The following is a 17940-nucleotide window of genomic DNA, read 5'->3' on the forward strand; positions in this document are numbered from 1 at the left end:
TTTTTTGTATTAATTTTTAAAGTTAACTATCAGTTATTTTCCATTCTTTACCAGCAATAGCATAAAAACCCTGAGCTTTTTTATGCATGTAAGTGATCACAGCGATTCTAGTCATCTTTACTAACAATTCATACATAAGATGGCTTTGATAATTAGAGAAGGTGTTTCAGACACCTTCTGCTTGAAAACCAGAGAAAGCATACACACCTGTTGCCTGTCACTCTCTTCCTTCTGAATGGACAGAAAGAGCAGACAGACTTCTTGGCAATGTAAGCTGAGCCTTTCACAATCATAGTTTTCATTGAGCAGTTATTCTTCTTAAAATGGGAATCATAATATATGCCTACCTAGCTAATCTGGAGCAACCAGCCACATCCAAGCTATCTTGATTCACTGACTGCTCTCCTCTCAGATATCCAGATAGGAGCCCAATAATGCGTGAACTTGGTCATTCCTACAAGTTACCCTTTACCCTGAGTATGATCCAAACACACCAAAAATTCAAAGAAAGGTTAAAATAGTTCTGTGAGATCTCTCCCCGATTTCTTTCTTTTTAATATTAGTGTGGTAAAAGCTACATATTTGGGAAATCCCTGAAGTATATGAAGAAAGATGGAAGTAGTATGGAGGGAGAAAAGTAAAGAAGAGAGGAAGAGAACAGAGCAGGAAATAGAAGTAGCAGCAGCATCATTAATTCTGACCAAGACTCGCTGAGCCTGCTCCTCAGTACCCGTTGGGGAGTGCTGGCAAAGCAAAGAAGTGATTTCCCTCAATGGTCATGTCAGCTTAATTGCTCTCCTGTTGATTTTAATGAAGCCCTTGATGAGTTTAATGGAGAACAGTTACAAAAATATTTGGTTTGTGTTCATGAAACCTGCCAAGAAACAGAGAAAAATGAATACCAGCAGTTGATTCTACCCAGAAGCATTTTTGCCAGTATTTCTTGGCTTTATTTCTCTCCATGAGGCATACACACCTCAGGAGATTTCATTTGATTTAAGCAGGTATACGTGTATCGACCCACATGAAGTCTCAGGTTAGGCTTTGTGGAGTCTGTGAATTGAACACTTTCTGCAGGGGCACAGATTCCTAAGGAGATGATGGGGGTCATCATTCTGTCTTCTAAGCACACACACATGTTCTTTGTGACTTCCTATGCTAATTTGTCTTCCAGAGTATTCTGACATAGTAACTGACAATAAACTAGCTCCCATTAGAGATCTCTAATGTAGCATATGCAGGTTTAGGCCTCATACATTCATTTTACAAGTATCTCTTGATGGTTTCCCGAATATGTGGTTCTATGAAATCTCTTCCATTTCTTTCTCCCAACAGTACCATGAAGACAGAGGCTCAGTCTATGGAGAACAGAATCTTCCCATCTTAGGAAGCAGGATTTGCAATGACTAGTAATTTACAAATGACTCCCTGACCTAGGCTTTGATTGTCCAATTGTACCAGAGAAGTCCCTCCATAGAAACAAACAGGGCCTTTTCTCCCAAGAATAGACAACCTGCGGAAGGCAGAAAATATTTGGAAAACATTTATGTCAAAAAGAGGCAAACAAGGAATTCATACAACTGAATTGCAAATACCTACATAATCCAGTTTAAAAATGAGTCAAGCACATAGAACCATATTTTTTCCCAAAGGAAATCTTCAAATGGCCAATAGACATAGGAAGAGTTATTCAACACCAGTAAATATCTGGGAAATTCAAATCTGAATCACTACAAGATACAATCTAATATTTTTCAGAATGGTTCATATGAAACGAAGGGGGCCACAAGCAAGGATGTGGAAAAAATCAGAAATAGAAGTTTTCTACAATTCTGCCAATACAAGTCTTGGAGTGCTTTAACTCGTACATTTATACCTGTTAGGCTATCCTAGTTTGAAACCAGGATAACAGATATTTGAGAAAGTGGCCAGGGACTTAGATAACCAGTGAAATGCATTTCTTCTGTCCTATCATTCATTTTGATAAACACCACAAACTCCCAACTCTGATTCAGGCATAAAAAGGATTGCTTTTTTTTTTTCATTGGCCCAGTCTATGTACTGAAATCTAAATGGTCTGAAAGACTTACTTATTTAGGAAGCTGAACCGTCTCAGGCTTACATTTTTAAAATAAAATAAATGTAGAGAATGCAAAATATTTTTCTGTTCACAAAATAAGAAAAATACACTTCAGATTAGAAGTACATTTTTTAAAAACTGACTCTAGAAAACAAGGGAAAACTAACAACATGGAAACACTATTTGGTAATACTGTTTTCAATTCTACAGCCTTAGAAAACATTTTCAAATGAGTTCAAGTACCTACTTGTGCTAGGGATGAAAAAAAAAAAAAACATAGCATGGGACCTCTGCTCTCGGTAACTTTCTGCACTGATTTCACCACTTCTCCCTCAACTCTGCCTTGTTAAAGCCAATAAACATTTTGTTTCTCAGCTCCCGAGACTTAATGCTCCTTATACCACACTCACAATCATTTCTTACTTGAATGATTGTCTGCAGTTTTGAATATTATCCCATGATAATTCTTTCCTCTTTAGTCCAGCTGCTCCTCCATCAGTTTGTAGGCTCCTCCTGCCTTTCCTGTTAACTCTGTGACATAAAAAGTTGCTGCACCGCTAATGACTTAGTTATATATTTCCATTCCCAACTCCAAATTTTTCCTTTTGTACTACTAAAGCTAGGAATTAATTCATATCCCACATCTCCCAAGTTTCTTTGTCCTTGTTTCCAAATCTCCTTCCTTTACAAAAAAGGGAGAATTGCTTACCACATGATTCCAGGAAGGTTACCTGACCTTTCCCTTTGCAAAGCTACAACTAAACTTGACAAAACAAATATCTCCGAACACAACCAGACAACTTTAGGGTCAATACTGATCAATAAGAACTCACCCTGAGCACTAAAATTAGTCTTGTAACTCAGAGGACACAGGTTAGCCTTTTTTCATTGTTGTCTCCTCTGTGTGCCTCCAGCCCACCCACAATTCCCTGTGACTAAAAACGGTGGGAGGAGCATTATCGTGACATAACGGTATTGCCTTGGACCTGCCTATATCCAATATTCACAAAAGCTGAGGCCCTTGAAATTCTTCTGAAATGGATGAAATAGGATGGCACAAACCTATGATCCTACTGGCACTTCTCTGCCCCAGTTGACCCCCACTTCTCTTTTCTGCCCCAAATCACAGTTCTGGTAGCTTCCATTGCTGCCAATGACAAAGGAACAGCTGTGCCCATGGCTCCTGCCCACCCCCTCTGCCAAGGCTGCTAACCGTGTGAGCTGATGTGGATCTGTGCTGCCCTGTCCTTAACCATGGAAGATACTGCTGTTGATGCCTGCAGAGCTCTCATTCTCATCCATGTCATCCTGTGTCTGTTGACAACCCTCTCCTTCTAACCACCTCACACTACTACAAGGATGCTGATGTCAGAAACAAGATCCCATAACCCATTGGTGCTGGCAACAATTCTGTTGAGGTCTTGGGCTTTTGGTAGTCCATAGGGATTTTTAGCAGATCTGTTATTTATTATATTCAAATTTAGATATGGATCCAGAGATTCTTCACTACAAGACAACTGATAAACTTGAGCTCTCTTCCGCATGCACTCAGCATGTCTTAGGTAAGCCATGGTGCGCTGATCTTCAGAGTCTGTTCTCACATAAACCAGACCTCTGGCAGTTTAAGCTGTCAGTTCTAAGTGGGACACAATAATCTCACCAAAAAGTGTACGGCAAAACCTAGGTGAGAATGAACGATCGCAAATCAATATATCCACCTAAAAAAAGGAAATATCTTGATAACATATTTTAGATGCATGAGGCTTAGTAAAGTGATTCTTCAGTAAGGAGCACCATAAAAGAAATTAGAAAATGCACAAATGAGAATTGTGTTTATTCAGCCAGTTATTTGTTTCTACTGAATGATGACTTTATCCTTTAATTACAGCTTTGTAACTGTCAGTGTTGGACAACTTATTTATTGCACAATTTCTGAGAACTCACTCCCTCAGTATTGTAAACAACCAATACTTTCACAGAATCAAAGTTCTCATGACTTCTTAAGGGACAATTTAAAGCTCTTACGTAACTGGCTTCACAACAGCACCACAAGTTCATGCCCACGACCCTGCTCCCTCATGCCCACTCTCTCAGGAAAACATCTGCAGGAGAGACAAACCTCTACCTGATATACAAATCTTTAAAAACTCTTTGATTCTGCCAAGGTGCATACCTGCTGTGTTTAATCAAATATTCAATTTTTTTCCCTAGGAAAATTGAATTTCCCCTCAACATTTTCTTATAAACTACATGTCTTTCTTCCAAGGATTCCTGTTGCTTATGTAAACCATCTTCTACTTTTCTTTGGACAGACTCTGGCAAAGCAGGAGATGTCTGTTTCTAATTGTTTTCTTACTCTTGGCTTTGAACTTCACACACTTTTAGCTGATGCACTTCCTGGAATTACTTTTTCCCTGAGAATGTAGCATTGTTAATGCAAACCATTGCCTGCCCCTTAAGCAGAGTTTTTATCAGGGGATTCTTGATCACAAACTGAACTTCGTATATGTTGCTTGTATAAATGTTGATATTATTTGGGTTGATTCCATTAGCTCAAGTGCACAGCAGATCGTTTTCTCGGCCTATGCCACACTCATTCTATCATGCTCATTATATGATGGTGTTGCTCAGCACGACCACACTGAACCAGTTGTCCGAGAACATCCTTTGGTGATTTATCAAACAAGTGCACACTAAATTGAGTTTGGTTCTCCCTGGATCAAGCTGCTTCCCTAGTCTGCAGATGTTCAAATCAAGAAGACACAGAGGAAAGGGGAAAAGCACAAAACTAGGTGTTAGGAGTCTTGCATGAATATTGTTTATGAGGAAGATTTTAGCACAAGGTCTATACCCCTAAACAAATGAATCTGACTCTACCATGTTTGAGAAAGTACAAATACTGAAGTATAAATAACTGAATTATAATGTCTGCCATATAATCTCATACAGGCTAGATTAATATGTGCTGATCACATGAGATGATTCTACAATATGTAAAATGTCACTCACTTGTTACTTGATAATATTTTCGTTAGAAGAGCAAAACTGGCATCTCCAGGAAAAGAAATCATTGCCTCTTTTAATCATGTTCCCTCTATCATAAAGGCTTGTTGATAAACAGAACATACAATTCCGGTGTCACGAAATTCTAAGTCTTGGAAAGCATGTTTGAGCCCAAAAGATGTGTTAGCAAATCCTCATTGATATCTATAAGAACCCATCATCAAGGACACACTTAATGGCTACAGATGAGGCTGGCCAAGAAAAACTCCTGAAGGAGGGACACACTGGCATGGGTTCAAATCCATGATGTAAATTAAAAACTGTTTCTGGACCCTGTTCTAGGAGAGGATTTGGAGCTAAGGGAATGAAATGATCTTTGGTCACTATGCCTATCTCCTACAGCTTATATATTCTGTCTCTGTTCAGGCAGTTTTTCACTCTTGATTCACCAGTTCATTTGTAATAAAGGCATAAAAACCTGATAAGATTGCAACTACTTCCCATGATCACAGTTAATTGTTGGCTACACTGAGTGTCTCCACCCCCACATAGAGGATTGCTGGTTGAGTTTGTAATTTCACAGATGGGCTGAAATATTCAAAACCCTCTCATCAAGTCCATTCCAAATCACAGAATGTCAGAAACAAAAAGGCAGCTTAGAAATGAGACAAAGACTTGGTCATTGAACTATCCACACAGGCCTGGTTGGTCATAAGAATGTGTGATAGGAATAATATGAAAAAATAGGGAGTGGTAGAGTCTGTGGAAAACTGAGATAAGACTACTTGAAAGTTAATTAATAAAGCCATGTAGGTTAATTGGAGTGAGCACCTTTGGCTGCCAAGCTTCCAGTCCGTGACTTCTGATCCTTATTAGTAAGGTGAGTCAAGGGTACCATACGCATTTATATGATGAGCCTTTAAGAAACAAGTTATAATGCCTCAGCTTAACTGATGTAAAACTTCCAAATCTACCCTCTCCCCACTCCTCCACGTGAACTCTAGCTGTTCCTGAATGCATCACATTTTATTTTTCAGTCATCCTGTGCTTCCTGCTCTGGTCTTTACCTTTCATCCTGCTCTGTATTCTTCTAAGCCGCTGATTCGAATGCTGTCAAATTCACTTCACTGTAGCTAATATTGAAGGTGCTTTTGGGAAACCAATGCTTACCCCAGTGTTCTCATCACCACCACCACCCACAGCCTGCAGAAAGAAGGAATCAACCTGTATTGAATCCAGTGCCACCATGGCCACCTGTGGTAACTCCACTGCCGGGAACAATACAAGACCTAGTTTGAAAGATGCCCCCATGACTTCTCTTGGTGCTTATCTCTCATACATAGCTAAGAAAACACTTTCCATCTCTGTTGCAATGCACCACAGTGCAGACACAAAGCAAACAGTGCCAAGAGACATTTTTACCCACTCTCCTCACCACCAAATAAACAAAAACAAATCTGCAAATACATTGCTTTTCCTGAAAAATATCCAGGAGTTTATACTAACCAAAAGAGCACAGCTACTCTGTTTAAAGCCTCAGCATGAAGCAAACTGTCAACTCACTGCAGTGAGTCAGAACTTTAATTTACAACTGTGCTTATGAGGAGCCTTTTCAGCTGATTTTTCTGGGGCAACAGAATAGGCTTCACAAGAAATATTATATCTAACTTTCACTAAGATAGACAATTTCCAGAAACTTCGAACCAAATGTCTTTTTCTCCCCACAGTAGAAATTGGGAGGCAGAAACTAGTCCCTACCCACAGGACTTTCAAAATATCTTGTGGCTAAGCTTCAGGACTTAAAAAGGAGATGTGAATGCAAACAATATCTTCAAGACAGGGAAGGACAGTCCACAAGGAAAATATTTGCAAAGTATGTATCTGATAAGTGACTTCTGTATAAAGTATACAAAATCTGTTTAACTCAATAATTAAAAGCCCAATTTAAGGGGCCAGCATAGGGGCATAGCATGCTAATCCTCTGCCTGCAGCACTGGCATCCCATATAGGCACTAGTTTGTGTTCTGTTTGCACCACTTCCAATCTAGCCCCCTGCTTATGGCTGAGGAAAGCAGTGGATGTTGGCTCAAGTCCTTGGGCCTCTCTGCCCATGTGGGTGATCTAGAGGAATCTTTGGGCTCCTGGCTTCAGATCAGCTCAGCTCCATCCACTTGCAGCCATTTGGGGAATGAACAGGAGAATGAAAGATCTCTCTCTTTCTCTCTCTCTCTTTTTCCCTCTCTCCCTCCAATTCTCTCTTCCTCCCCTACCCATATTTCCTTCTCTCTGTAAAAACTACCTTCAAATAAATAAATCTTTATATTTATAAATATATATATATATATATATATTTGAATTTCTACAAGTGGCCAATTGGCAAGTGAAAAGATGTTCAATGATATTAATCATCAGTGAAAATGTAAATAAAAACAACAGTGATATCACTTTGAATCCACTAGGGTCACTATAAGGTTACCAGTGTTATTGAGGGTGTAGAAAAATTAGGACCTCCATACACTACTGGCAGAAATGTCAAATGATATAACAGCCACTTTCAGGCAATTACTTAAAACACTAAACAAAGAGGTACCATACAATTTAGCAATTCCACTCCAAAGTGCACACCCAACAAATGAATATGATGTTCATAAAATCATTACTCATGTTACCCAAAAAGTGGAAAAAATCCAAATGTCTATCATGGAAAAACGGATAAATAAAATGTTGTCTACATATACAATAAAGTACAGTCTGACAGCAAAGGGAAATGTAGTGCTGATACATGATATATTATGGATAAACTTTGAAAACCCTGGAATATATATAACAGGAGCCAGTCATAAAAAACCACATGTTGTATTAGTCTACTTGTAGTAATCCCCCTTATCTTTGGGGGATGCATTCCAAGATCCCAGCAGAGGCCTCAAATGACAGGCTATATTGAACTCTATGGACACTACATCTTTTTTTATACTATACACACTTATCATAAGTTTACAAATTTGGCACCATGAGAGAATAAAATTAACAAAATACAACAATTATTAAAACAATGTGGATTTACAACAATACACTATAAAGGTCTGTAAATGTGGTCTCTATCTCAGTCCCCTATTGTAATGTACAGCTTAAAACCTCAACATATAATTATTTTTCTTCCCTAAGAAATAAAAACACTGCTTTTTCACTTAAAAGAAGTGCATTATGGCTTTTTTGGCAAATATCCCAAGTGCAAGCATACATACTCTGGCGCTTGGGACCATTAAGTAAAATGAGATTACTTGAATAGCAAACACTCTAACACTTGCCAAGATGGCTTCTAACTTACTAACCAGGTAGTGTATGCCACGTGCATATCTGGATGAAGAAATGATGTAGTCATAAGATATGCAATTTAGAACTTATTTCTTGAATTTTCCATTTAATATTTTGAATGGCAGTTATTGAAACCATTAAAAAAAGCATTGATAAAGAGTGATGACTATATAAGAAATGTATGTAGAATTGACAAATCCATGGAGATACAAGTTAATAATTGCCCAGGAATTGGGGGAAGTAATAGATAATGACAGCTAATGATTATAGATTTCTTTGTGCAGTCATGGCTAAACAACCCTGCAAGTTGCTAAAAGCCACTGCAATGCATTTTAAATGAGTGAATTAAACAGCATGTGAATTTTATCTGTGAGTATTTTTTGAAATATATTTTAAGAAAGAACATGACATGAGAGCTGTTCAAAGCTACAATGTTCTCAGAAGCGCTATTAGGTCAGTTCATCTCAATTCTCAATTCCAAACCTATAGTTACATTGGTTTAGATATGGAGATAGATACAAACCTGGACACAGGTTTTGAAACACTTAAGATTATGATTATAATCATTACCATTTCTATATTGCAATAATTGACTTAAAAGTTATCACGGAATAGAGCCTTCCCCTCCACCCTTTCCCAGGCTGCCTCCATGGTTACAGATTAGACATATATGTTGTCCCACGACCTGGATTTTTGCCTTCCTTCTGAGTGTTCTTCCCCTGTCTTTGTGAGACATTTCTCTGTGGTTGTGCCTGTCTTCCAATTTGCCAAAACAGGACAAAAACTTCTCGGTCACCAATACCACAAAGTGAACACTGCTTGGCATTCTGAGCTTGCTTCTGATGTCCATAAAAGGTAAGTTTTGCAATGTCCGCTCAAGTGGCCCTCAGGAAGGCACACCCCTATGGCTTGATGCACCACAAGCTGCAGAACATTACCTCAGGCTAAGGAGCCCAGGCCGTAAAGGATCCCTTGAACCCACAAATGACATTAAAACAATGGTGTGGTCACTGGCTTTCATAAGGGGAAGAGAGAGCAAATGTGAATGATAATGTGAAAAGCTGCACTTGGATATTCATCCCACAGATGGGAAGTGAGAAGCACAGCTACTGAAACTTCAGGTGAGACAATATAAGTCATCTGCAATGGATGGGCCACTGCACAAAAATTAGGTTTCCACAGCAAACAAGTCAGAATATAACATTCACACGGCTGAATGCAAATATAAAGAAAATGAAAGCGTTGGCTCACTACTGGGCATGCCATTCAGCTGATTCTAATTGCAAAGCAAAATACATAAAATGCAAGGAAACACTGAAAGGGCATTATCAGAATTCCCTTGCCAAGGATTCCTGGAGCTATGGCCCATCAATCTCCCCACACAGGCTTTAAAGTTCAGCTCTGACTCAGGCAACATGATGCACTGACAAGTCCAGGCTTCAGAGTCAAACTAATATATTCCCAACTTTTTCAGCTGCACTATTTTGAAGTAGATCCTTACTTGTGATTCTTAGTTTCTTCACCTGTAAAATGGGAATATTACTACGAACAGAACCCATTCCACTAAGTCATTATGGAATCATGTGGGAACAAGCATAGAGAACACATGACATAACACCCAAGAAGAAAAAAGTGCTCAGGATAGCAAGCTGCAACCAATATTCTAGTATTGCTTTCTAGTGAAAAACCAAGCCTTGCACAGCCTGGCAAGATCCCCACAGCCTCTTCCAAGCAAATATATCGACTCAGATGTCAAGCTGTTCCTGGAAAGATGAACTGTGGTGGATCAAACTGAAAGGCACCACTAATGTGTCAGTTACTCACAGGGGTGGTCCTGGCAGTGCTGGGCTCCATGAGGGATGACAACAAGTTTCTAGAGGAGGACTACTGCTCAGCTGGCCCGATGCCCTAGACACCTGTGCCACTCCTCAACACCAGACAGGTTTGTGCTGCTGGTGGCTGGGCTGGTCCTGGGCTGTTGGTGGATGTAGTTACTAGCTTGGGAACAAGGGTGACCATAGCAGTATGGTCAGTTTCATAGAATGAGTAATAATCTAGGGTGTCAAGGGTTGTGTGGGCTTATGTGACAGATCCACACAGGATCCATTCCAGGATCTCTAAGTGATCGTCCATGGTGCCGTACTGGAAAAATATCATACACATCCTGTTTAATATCTGTGAGAATCTGACTCAGTTGATGGTGGCCTGGTAAGGGTCATCTTGGCAGGTAACCGCCTCAGCTACAGCATGCAGAGCACAGATGTCATCAACAAGGCCACAGACCTCACCAAGAAAAGGAAGGCAGCCAGCACTGAGGGCATCAAGATGCTGGATGAAGGCCTCCCGCAGCCAGGAACCTCTGTGCCCATGGATGTTATGCCAGCAAGTTTGATCTGGCCAGCTACAGACTCCCTTAGCAGCCCTTGTACTCCTGGATATTCTCCCTGGCGATGGCCTACTTCACACTGTAGATGGTCACCAACCCCTACCAGGCATGAGTAGCATGATCCAGTTCAACAACATGGAGGAGTACCTAGAGATCCTGGAGTGGACTCTGCAAGGCTGTCACATCAGACCATGCAGCCCCTGACACCCTAGGTCATGACCTATCCTACAAAACTGACCCATTCGTCTTCCTGGAGTGCTCTCCTGCCTACCTCTGAGGCAATACTCCAAATTTTGCTTCTCAAATCATCCAAGGCCCTGAGGAACTGGTAACCCTCCTTGACTTCATCGCCATTCAAATCATGTACCTATAGGCATCAGTTCACCAGTAATAAATACCTGGCATCACCTGTGACCCAAACCCCTGCTCTCTTATGGTATTAACAGAAGAGAAGTAAGCAAGGCTTAGCAGTTTTCACCTCTGTACTAGTTTGTACCCACCCATTTCTGGACTCTAAAGCCACAACAACATTATATTCTAGGGAACCCAAAGAACAATTTCAATACACACAGATGAAGACTGTTTGGAACCAGAGAAACAGTGATTTCTTCCCCCCACCCATACCTCCTCCATCCCTCACTCTCAATGTAGACACTAGTGGAAAAAAAAAAAGAGGATGCTGGGAAAACATGACCATAGCAAAAATAATAATAATAATAATAATAATAATAATCCCTACAAACCACTCTGAAATGGAAAAAGCATAGATTTCACCTGTAGCTGTGTGGTTCTATGTCCCTCTGTGCCATTTCCCTCACTTCTCTCTATACGCTATGAACTAGCAGACAGACGCCTCAACGCAGTGTATATGACACATATAGGATAGATGATACAGAAGCTGAATGATGGTTTCCAGACTTCTACACAGAGTAGGGAGTGGGAGAAAGTTTTACTTAAAGAAATATTTGAGAACTTAACTACAGATGTTGTTTACACAAAGTTATGATTATGCTGTGACACAGAATTATTCACTCTAAAATGGATATTTTTTTATTATGTGAATTCATTCTTAAATTTTTTTTAAAGAAGTTTAAACAGTTATCTGTGCCTTCTACTTGAATGGCTCAGCTTTTACTTTCTCTGGATCTTATGCAAATGAAGCAGTCACCTCTATCACTTCATTAAGATGGCTATTGTTATTTTAAGGTCCTCAGAAATTCCATGAAGCTAAATCACTGGAACATTTAAAGCCTTATGCAGGGGCAGGAAAAACAGGAAAATCATTTGAGGGGATAATATTGAGGGAGGGAGGAAGGGAAATCCAAGAGTATATCGAACTCCATCATAAAATAAAAATTAAAAAACACGCAAACAAAAAAGATTGCATTCTAGGGCAAGCTAATTCTCCACCTGCAGCACTAGCATCCAATATGGGCACCAGTTCATGACCTGGCTACACTTCTGATCCAGATGCCTGTTTATGCTTTAGAGAGCAGCAGAGGATTATGCAAAACACTGGGTTGCTGCATGCACCACAGGGAGAAGCCACTGACTCCTGGCTCCTCCTGTCGAACAGGGCCAGCTCCTGCCATCACAACTATTTGGAAAGTGAATCAGTAGATGGAAGAGATGTGTGTCTGTTTCCTTCCCCTTCTGAATTCCAAATAAAATTGAATAAATCTTCAATAAAACAAAGACTGCTCAATTCAATAGAAGACATGAAAGCAAAGCAACAAAGAAAACCTATTATAAGAAGAAACACAAAGTGGAGGGCAGAAATAATCCAAATATATAAATTAATTGTAATAACTTGAATAAAATCAACTATTATAACCAGCAAATTATTCAAGCAAATGATTTACTTCCTTTAGGTTGTTGAATATCTAATACAGTTGTAAAAGCCCATCTCATGGTTGTAAATTTGTGTATTCTCTGTCTTCTCCTTAGTCTAGTTGTAAGTTTATCTATTTTATATATTTTTTTCAAAGAACCACCTTTCAGTAACAATCCCTTGACTTTTTTTTTCCTGTTTTCTACTATGACTTCTGTATCCTTTGTATGACCTCCTGTATCCTTTGTTTCTTCTGGTTTGCCTTTTCTAATTTCCAAGGCAAAATCTTAGGTTATTTATCTTAGATCGTTTTTTCCTAGCACGTATTCAATGATGGGGTTCCCTCCTACCACCTTCTTTTGCAATATCCAATGTATTTCAATATGTTATATATTCATTTAACATATTTTTTGAAATCCTAAGACTTCATTCTTGATCCACATGTAACTCAGAAGCATACTATTTTAATACTCATGTACTATCAGATGCTAACCTCTTTCCAGTTCCTCTTTTATTCCATTGCAGTCTGCAAACAAACCTTACATGATTTCTACTTTCATCATTTCTTAAACTGTGTTTTTATGGCTCAGAATTTGGTCTCTCTTGGAGCCTGCTCCATACAAACTTGAGAAGAATGCATCTTCTGCTGTTCTTGAATGAAGCAAACTGCAAATGCCAAGTAGACTCAGATGACTGAGGGTGCCACTTATCAATCTGGTTTTCATTTTGCTGTAACTGGCAGTTACTTATGAACAAGTGTAGAAGGACATTCAGAGTCTTTGCTATTGAGGGAGGCAGAACCAGTTGAATCTCCTCTGAAAGGCCAGGGAAGGATATGAATAAACAGGAAAACTCCTGGTTTGCAGGTTTAGATAAAAGACCTGCCAGAGAAAAAAGTTGTGTATTGGGAGACTGTCCCTTGCTGTTGAAATGCAAATGCCTCAAGCTCCCTCCCTGAATGTCTAAGTGACAACTTTCTTTTAAAAGTCTAATGCTATTGTTGTTGTTGTAGTGGCTGTCCTAACTCATACTGGTTGTTGACCTCATTTCATGGCCTCTCACTTATGGTAATGTAGAGTGATGGAGTACTAGGGTTTATCATATACAGACATGTGGGTACAATGGAACATGCATCACTGAATCCAGACAAAAAAGATGGATTCCCAATGAAACTATTGGACATGTGTAGAATCAATAATTGCAAAAACTTGGAAGCAACCGAAATGCCCATCAACAGAAGACTGGATAAGAAACCTATGGTTCATTTACTCCATGGACTACTACTCAGCTATTAAAAAAAAAAAAAAAAGGAATGCAGCCCTTTGTAGCCAATGCGCCCAACTGGAAACCATTACGCTAAGGGAAATGAGCCAATCCCAAAAGGTTAGATCACACATTTGCCTTAATTTAACATGAAATGTTGTCAATCCAAAAAACAGTACCTGTAAACTACAATATTATTTCAACCCCAAACAGCCTGTATCTCATGCAATAAGATGTTGTGATGTAATCAATGAACCAACAATCAATGTGACTGCTTATGATCTACATCAAAAAACTGTAAAACCTAATATACTTTCAAAACCCTGTGCTACTCGGAAATGGGGCAGGAGAGCAAAGAAATCTTCCATCTCCTTAGAATATGTGAGGAAGACATGAAGTGTAACCTATCAGGAACATAACAGGTAACTTATAGACAACAGATTCAAATCAGCATTAAACAAGAGTAAACCTATAAAGACAAATAGAGGGAATCAAGAGCAATCCTAACAACCTCTTAACAGGAGGTCATATGCACAGAGCAGGGGGGGACCCAAGAGTGGAGCAGGGGGACAGGAGGAAGCTTGTATCCCAACCCTGTAGACTCCCGGATCCTCACCAAGGACTATCAGTATGGGCATCAAGGACTACATCCCAACTGCCAAAGAGACCACAGGGAATTGGAGTGCCTTTGGAGCCCAAGAACTCTGAGGTCATCCAGCCCCATTTGGATCTACCACATGGGATGGAAGAAGCCCAAATCCTTCCTCACAGGATCCAAGGTCTTTGGAACAACAGCCAGGAACCCTGAGTGGTCTGCAGAAACAGAACAGTAAACTTCCTTCGAGACTAGGGAGAAGAGCTTTCTCTGGTCCTTACTTAGTTCCAACTTTGGATCCCCACCCTCTCTTGCAAAGACCATCAGGGTCACTCCAGAGCCCACCACCCCAAACACACACACACACACACACACACACACACACACACACACACACACACACACACACACATTAGAATAAACAGGCAGAGAACAACAAGGAGAGCTTAAAACCAGACAGGAAATGGTCAGCTTGGACTCACATATACCTTACTAGGTAGGACACAAAGATTAGTTACTCCTCACTAAGCTATTGAAGATTTCTCTGCACACCCCTCCTAAAAATGTTCTGTACCTCAATTGTTGACATACACCTTTGTAGAGTTATAACCCAGTTTAGACTATCCTAAAATCTGCCAAGTTCAGCAAAATTATGCTTCAACACTATAAACTGCTAAATACTAAAATGAAAATAGACATGAAACAGCTGAATAATACTGTATAGTCATTTTAAGGTGTATAGAAGCCAGTTGTATATAGACTAAAATTGAAGGGTCAATGAAGTAGTCACAGGATGTGGTTAAGAACTTGCATGGTTTTAACATATTGATTACTCAATACCATGTCAATTAACTCCATAATGTAAACTGTCGTTGATGTTGTGTTGTGGCTTTAAATTGATCGGGATAAAATTCTGCCAGCTCTGCCTTCAGACCAGAGATGGTCTCCCCAAGAAACTGTTGAATTTACCTGGACAATAAGATGCTAGACTCTATGCTTGGTATATGGTTGCAATGAAAGAATCTTGACTGAATTTGAAAGGTAATACAGCAACAAGGTGGAGGAATCCACCATGGGGGGAGGGTACAGGAAAGGGTTGGGGAATTCCCAGAGCCCATGAAACTGTGTCACATAATGCAATGTAATTAATAATATATATATATATAAAAGTCTAATGCTGTTAATAAACTTTGGCTACTGACCATCAGTCAGTAGTCCATGTGTTATTATCAGCTCCATGCACCAAGTCCATCACTGCAGGACAGCAAGCAGAGAAGTATTGATTTCTTTAGCTGTAACTGTGGATTTATCTATTTCTCTTTGCAGTCCTGTCAATTTTTATCATACATGTTTTTAATTTTTCTTATTCACATATAATACTCATACACATTTAAGTGGCATATGTAATATTTCAAAACACATATCCAGCATAAACTGATTGAATTAGGCAACTAGTATCTCCACCAACACCCCATTCCATGACCCAGCTATCAAACAACTCGGTATACACCCCAAGGAAATGAACTTAGCGCATGTCAGAGGTATCTACACTCCCTTGTCCATTGCAACACTATCTACTATAGCCCAGATATAGATATCCATCACTGGATGAATGGATAAGGAAAATATATGGGAGATATTTTATCTAGATATCTTAGATATTTAATATTACTCAACTATAAAAAGAACTAAATACCTCACATATTTTGATGTTCTATTGTTAAGTACAGAAAGGCTCCCATAGCCACACAGTTTCCTTCTTTATCCTTGGTGATTTTTCCTGTTCTTTAGTTCTTTAGTTCTCATCGTAAACGCATACACACATACACGTTTCTTGGGAATTTAAAACTGCAAACTAAATACAAGTTTATACAGAACACAAAAGGATGGGAAAACTATAAATTCTGATATGGTGGTATTAGATATCAGAAAATTTCAGTATTAAATATCAGAAGCAGACTTTTAAATAACATGAAATTAGCAATATTTAAGAAAGCAGTATAGGGGCCAGCGTGGTAAGCCAAGTGGCTAAAGTCCTCACCTTGTATATGTCAGGATCAGTATGGGTGTTGCTTCGAGTCGTAGCTCCTCCATTTTCTTTCCGGCTCCCTGCCTGTGGCCTGTGAAAGCAGTTGAAGATGGCCCAAAGCTTTGGGACCCTGCACCTGTGGCGGGAGACCCAGAAGAAGCTCTTGGCTCCTGGCTTCAGATGAACTCAGCTCCAGTCATTGTGGCCACTTGGGGAGTGAACCAGCAGGCAGAAGGTCCTTCAATCTGTATCTTCTCTCTGGAAATCTGACTTTATAATAAAAAAGAAAGAAAGAAAACAGTATAAATGAGATACAATACCATATGAAATTCCCTCAAAAATATAACAAATATAAATATGTGTGTACCTTTCAACCTTAGGACACATAGAAACAAATTACTAATAGAAGAAAAGCTTATATCCCCAACCAGAGTAGAAAATTTCAATAAATTCTCCTTAGAAATAGCAAGTAGAAATTTACAAGCATGCGCAAGTTTAAACCATTAACAAATGTAATATGATTGCTGTACATACAATATCCTATGCTTTGCCAATAACGAAAATGTCTATACTTCAAAAAATAAGTCAAGTTGATTGCAAAAAGTCATGTAACTAGTATTCAGGTTCCTTTTCAAGGAGATCTAGACTCCAGAATATTTGTCCCTATCTGCAAATGTCTTCTCTTAACTAGGACTAGCAGGATCATTCTAGGAGTACAAGGAGAGAGAAAAAATCACATTCAGACACCCAGTGCTCACAAAGGTCATTGAAGGGAACAGCACCTTGTTGTTGTTTTAAGATTTCTTTTTATTTTTATTGGAAAGGCAGTTGACAGACAGAAGAATAGACAAGAGAAGACTTTCTGTCCACTGCCTTATTCCCCAAATGGCTACAACAGCTGGAGCTGAGCCTGTCCAAAGCCAAGATCCAGGAGCTTTCTCAGGGCCTCCCAAAAGAGAGCAGGGTCCCAAGGCCTTGGACCATCTTTTACTGCTTTCCAGCCACAAGCAGGAAGTGGGAAGTAGAGCAGTAAGACCATGAACTGGCACTCATATGGAATCCAAGTGCTTGCTTGAGGAGGATTAGTTAATACGGCCATCACACAGGACAGAAACAACACTTATCAAGGAAGCCATAAAAGAAAGCAGTAATATCTTCTGAATAATCAGTATCAAATATAATATGTATTCTGATGACACATAAACAAGAAACACAACTTTTCACTAAAACAAAAGAAAAAAGAAACATACAGCTCACACAGCTTCCTCACCACTCTCAGGTAAGAAGCTATCCATAACTTTCATCCATAACAATGGCCATATTAACAAAGTCAATATCTGTTCTTGAGTCAGAGTCATAGAACTCTACAATATTTTCCAATTTGAATCTCTTTTCCTTTCCCCATGCTTACTTAATTCAGAAATCTTCCAGAGACAGG

The 17940-nt window shown here is 39.4% G+C and overlaps 1 pseudogene; it reads left to right on the forward strand.

Annotated features, from left to right (window-relative positions):
* Nucleotides 1-3566: 3566 nt before the first annotated feature.
* LOC121153973 lies at nucleotides 3567-11157 on the forward strand (annotated as a pseudogene).
* The last annotated feature ends 6783 nt before the right edge of the window (nucleotides 11158-17940 follow it).

The sequence above is a fragment of the Ochotona curzoniae genome, unplaced genomic scaffold (assembly GCF_017591425.1).
Source record: "Ochotona curzoniae isolate NIBS_2020 unplaced genomic scaffold, NIBS_Ocur_1.0 contig_2723, whole genome shotgun sequence".
In the NCBI taxonomy this organism is placed as follows: domain Eukaryota; kingdom Metazoa; phylum Chordata; class Mammalia; order Lagomorpha; family Ochotonidae; genus Ochotona; species Ochotona curzoniae.